This window comes from Triticum aestivum, chromosome 2A (assembly GCF_018294505.1).
Source record: "Triticum aestivum cultivar Chinese Spring chromosome 2A, IWGSC CS RefSeq v2.1, whole genome shotgun sequence".
NCBI lineage: Eukaryota > Viridiplantae > Streptophyta > Magnoliopsida > Poales > Poaceae > Triticum > Triticum aestivum.
In genome coordinates, this window is record NC_057797.1 from 312512261 (window position 1) to 312517532 (window position 5272).

A 5272-nucleotide genomic window follows, 5' to 3' on the forward strand; every position below is an offset into this window, starting at 1 on the left:
TTGACCCTCGAGCACCACCGCCGCACAACCCCGCTGCCCAGGTGGTCGTCCCACAACAGCGTGGGCGCAGCACCGCCGCCGCCGCCGATTGCACCGTCACGAGCCAGGCGACGGTGTGGTGGACGTCATCAACATCTATGCCAACCACAGCCACAGAGCTATGGCGCGAGCTCAGCTGTTGTTGAGGTTTCCACCAGCAGCCGAGCAGATGGATGAATGGTGTGCTACTATCCAAAGCCTGCTCGGTTTTGTCACGGCCAATATGCGACTCTATCCTAAAGTAACTCGAAGGACCCACCAAGGATAGAACCGCATATCGGAGACAATTTTTCATGGTGGATATCATTGCATCGTACCATTACATAATAGATGGGGATACATACAAAAGACATACAATGCCACCGAATACATGAACATCATACATGAGAACAACATCCGACTATCAGCACTGTCCCCCTACTATGTAGAAAAATACTTGGGTTCACGACGCCCTATGCCACTTTATTATTTAGTTCAAGTATTATTATGGAAAATGTTAAAACCAATGTTGAGCCTTGATGGAAGAGTTTTATCAGCGAACTGTCAAGATGGCCCCATAACGCTCATCGTGTTGGGGACACAATATCAAGGAACATAACACCGGTATGAGGCAAACTAGGGTGTCAAGAGTGGAACAAAATGCTAGGCAAAAGGTCGAGCCTTCCACCCTTTACCAAGTATATGTGCATTAATTAAACTAGATGATGCCCCGCGCGTTGCTGCGGGACTTTTTTCAGGAATTTCCTAAGAAAGGACACGAAAAAAAATCTCAAGTAATAAAACAGTACAGCAGTCTTGCACATAATGCATAGCTGGCGGTGTACATTAAGGTAAGGTGAAGAGGACACCAAATGCCTCACAATGGAGGTTTCCAGAAAATATGTGCATGATAACAGTTGATGTAGATACATGTAGTCCAACATGATGATACTTTTGTAATTTTATACCGCTGAAGAATAGGTGGCGATCAAGATAGCAATTATTTATACTACTATATATAGGTAACTGGCATGGAAGAAAATGAAGCATGTATCTCTATTGTAGCATAGCCTACCCTACAATGTGTAAACGTTGCAGTATTATTAGGACGGTATTAAGTGGATCGTACCATGAGTGTGTTCATTCTGAAGAACTGGTTCATTCTGTTAGATAATACCTTTGTAGATATTTTTTTCTTCTGGCATTACTTTGCCTGTCCTCAAATGTTTCCCGTCGTTCTTGCAGTGCCACATAAAGACACAGAAAATTTTGATACACATCTTGACATAGATGTATGTACCATAGTGCCTTGTGTTGTTTCTATCAAGTGCCATTCTTTCAGGTTATTTTAATTCAAAGACAATAGGTGTCTTGTGTACTGGTGGTCCTAAAAACTCTTAGAGCTACCACTTAATAAAGAATCTACCTAATCTTAAACCGAAGAAACTTAGGTAATTTTAATAATTTATATGTAGCAAAGGTTCATTTAAGAATATCAAGCATATGATTTTCAAAGGTGGAACAATTGATGTAGAAAAATAAACAAATCATGAACAATTAGATGCATGCTGCACCGGAGGAATTCTGAGTAAGATCAAATTCTTTCTGCTGTTGTGGTTTAATAGTGGGAATAGAAGGTCATGTCAAATCAGAATATGTATTTTAATTTTCTTCTATAAATGTATGGAAGAATGATAGGATTTACCTCGTAGGATGTTGATTTGTTGATTTTCTGTCAGTAATGGTGATTTGTACGTGTTCATTGTTATCTGTAAACGGCCTAAATGAGAAGAATTATTAGATAAATATATAGTACATTGCAGGGCGTTGAAGTGTTTTATACCTTTTGAATTTGCTGCTAGCATCTTCAGTAAATTCGACTTTTTATTTTGTACCGGGGTTTCTGTAAATGAAAGTTTGTGTTAAAACATTCATCCAGGAATTAAATAAGTAGTCATATATATCTGTGAGCAGTACCTCGTTTGAATTTTTTTCTGTATCGTCAGAAGCAACTACACTGACTGCTGATGTATTATCTTGTGAGGTCGCTTCTCTAAGGATAGTTGGACTATAAAGCAGTGTTCCAAAGGATAATGACAACACTCTCACTGCTTGTTTGGCTGGAACCTGGAAGTGACAACATGTCCTTACTTTGAGATGCCTGAAAATGTTCATAGTTTAACTTAGTATGCAGGCTGGAGATGGGATTCGTAATATGAGCATTGACTCACGTGAAAATACAAATGAAAGCAAGTTAAAAATGATAAAGATGTCAAGTTCATGGTAATAATCTATCAGCAAAAAAACAACATGCTGCAGGAGAATTGGAAATTGAGGAATCAGGGAGAACCTCATACAGAGAGAGGAATTAAACATGTTCCACATGGCGTTGAGGGCGCAGATGTTTCCTAACTCTGGCAGATGATTGCAAGAGCAGACTATAGTACATACATATGGTAAATTTATTTGACATCTGTAGCAATGACCTTCATGCAAAAAAAACATGTCAAGGTACAATTTCACATAAATCTAGTTGTCTAAACATAAAACCTGACTAAGAAAAAAATGACTTGGAGGATCAAGATGAGTGAGATATCTGGCTGAAGGAAGATTAGTAGCAGTGCATCCGACAGCTTTATAAATTATTTCAACCAAAAAATCAAGAGTTTTTGTTGTTGTAGCCAATCAATTGCATACGAAAACACATAGATCACCCGTTCGGTTCCTCCAATGAAGGTACTGTTCTCATATACGCATATGTACCGTCTCGTTTGCTGGATGAATACATGAGGTGTATGTGTCCTTTTCTCAACAACAACAAAATCCCCCGATCTCTCTACAACAAACACCCATGATGGCAGCATGCGAGCAAATCGGACACCTTCATCAGCTGTCCAGGCATTTATACAGCAAACAGAACACGCCACTCATGCATCCAGCAAAAAGAACAGTACGCATGCGTACATGAGACACAAAGATGAAGAAATCTCACCGAAACAGAAAAATACGCCGCTCACCGCTGCCATCAAGCCGGTCGGCCGCTCACCGTCTACTCGAACCGCCGTCGAGAAACCATCCATCTGCATAGTGCATCGCCTTCAAAGGCTTTGGAGGCCGCATGTAGATCCTGTCCAGCGAACAGGAACAAAGGTCGGGTTCGGGCGCATCGGCCGGGGATAATCTCCACAGATTGGATGGCTCCATGCCTCCACCAAGACTCCAGCTCGCCGGAGACGCAAAGGATGAAGAACTGCTGCAAACCTCGTCCCCCAAACAAACAGGGACTGAAGCCCCAACAACCGTCGCCTCGCCGGGAGCTGCCACCATCGCCGGCGCAGTTTCCAGTGAAGAGAATCACCACCACAGGCTCCGGTCGACCGGATCCGCGATACAAAAGGTCTCCGACTCCTCGCGGGCACCGTATCTGACGCCGTACGGACGGGGAGAAGCCCGGCCATCCCTTATTCCACTCGCTACCATCTCCGAAGCCACGGCGACGAAAACCTAACCCTGTGCACACCTCCACGCAGGGATTCCAGTTCCCCTCAGCTGCCCGGCATTAAATAGGAAGGGAAACGCCGGATCCGGCGCCAGAGGGCGCCTCCCTGGTGTCACCGTTTTTTGCCCCCTTGTACTGTAGGACGAGAGAGGCCGAGAGGTTTTTGGGCGGATGCCTCATGCGTCCCTCTGGGAGCCGGGGAGCCGAGAAAGTGGAGCCAACTTGAATGCATGTAGTCTGTACAGGAGATGAACTCTTGGCATACCCCGTGGCTAATCAAACGACTGCTGGATTATGAGGGCAAAGAAAAAATGGCATGCATGTAGAAGTGGAGTGGAGGGTTAGTGCTGACATGGCAGTAGGAGAATGGATGATGATGTGGATAGGCTGCATGCTTAGTTAAATAGGTTAGTGGGGATGAACTATTTAGGTATTATAGATAAGAGATAGTGTGATATCGCATGATATCCATGTCCCAACACGAAACAACCTGCAACTGCACGTGCAACTAGCAACGCTATAAGAGGGGCTGAGCAAAGCGGTAACATAGCCAAACAGTTGTCGAAGAAGAACGAGTCCATGAAGAAGACCACCCCATGTAGTCGAACAAATCCTCACAATCGCAACGAAACAGGAACTATCGAGAAGGAGCACAACCGGAAAGAAGCAAGCAACATGGTAAGCACACAACCGATAAACATGGCATGATTCTCAACCAAGTATGATGCATGACAAGTCTATATGATGCTACTCATGGCAAGAGATGATGCATACAAGAACAACACAACAAAGCAAGTTTAAATGAGGCCGGAAACAACATATAACAATTCCGGTAGGTCCTCATATGCAAATTTCAAAATTGGTACTGATCTGCATAAGACATTATGTTGAGGTGGTTAAACAGCAAGTTAAAGTGCACAAAGATGATCTATGCGGTTTTCTAGTCAAGATACATATAAAGTTCGTTTAATTCGGAGCTACGGCCTAGAAGATATGAGCAAAACAAATAAAACATGGCATTGATGCAAAATGCAAGAAAAACAACATCACAAACATTCCAAAACATGGACGCAACAAGGAATGATGAAACTACATGCAAAACCAAGCAAGTTTCATATAGATCATGCTCATAACGGAGCAACGGTTCAACACATACACTCAATACAAGTTTCAAACACAATCTGCCCAAAACAGCAACTAAGCACTTTGCAATCAAGGAAAAAACATGCTACAGGAATCATATGGACAAAAACTTGATATGCACTTCAATTACAGACAACATGCTTGAAATAACATTAAGGTTCAAGTTCATAGGCATCAAGATTAATCCAAGATGATCAATGCAAAAAGCAACTTGATAACACAGATTACGACTTAGTGAAAAACAGGGCATATGCATTAGTAGGGATAACATGTTGACATGTTGGAGGCATGAAACAATGAGGCTACAGTGCAAGATCATGGCAAACAAAAGCATGGCATTAAATTACTGGTTAAACATGGCAAAACAGGATTACTAAGCATCTCCATATGAGCCCTAGATCAATGGAAATCAACAAGACAAGATGCAACATGACATAAGCTGATTCTCAGACTTAGAGCAAATCCGAGAATGCAAAACAATAACATTATGATGCTGAATTAGGAGGCACATAAAATCAAGCATAGCAACTTTAATAAATATGCAAAAGACATGTACATGTAGTATACATGATATACTTCAACTTAGTCCATGGGCACAAGTTCATATGACGC

At 42.3% G+C, this 5272-nt stretch overlaps 1 long non-coding RNA gene across 2 annotated transcripts; it reads right to left on the minus strand.

The window, feature by feature from the left end:
- Nucleotides 1-320: 320 nt before the first annotated feature.
- LOC123185246 (uncharacterized) lies at nucleotides 321-3704 on the minus strand. Of its 2 annotated transcripts, none has more exons than XR_006493257.1 (4): nucleotides 2376-3704; nucleotides 1996-2179; nucleotides 1862-1921; nucleotides 321-1798 (listed from the first exon to the last, which is right to left on the minus strand). It is a non-coding gene; the product is annotated as an uncharacterized lncRNA (long non-coding RNA). The 2 variants fall into 2 exon arrangements; XR_006493256.1 differs by having other exon boundaries at nucleotides 2369-3704.
- Nucleotides 3705-5272: the final 1568 nt, after the last annotated feature.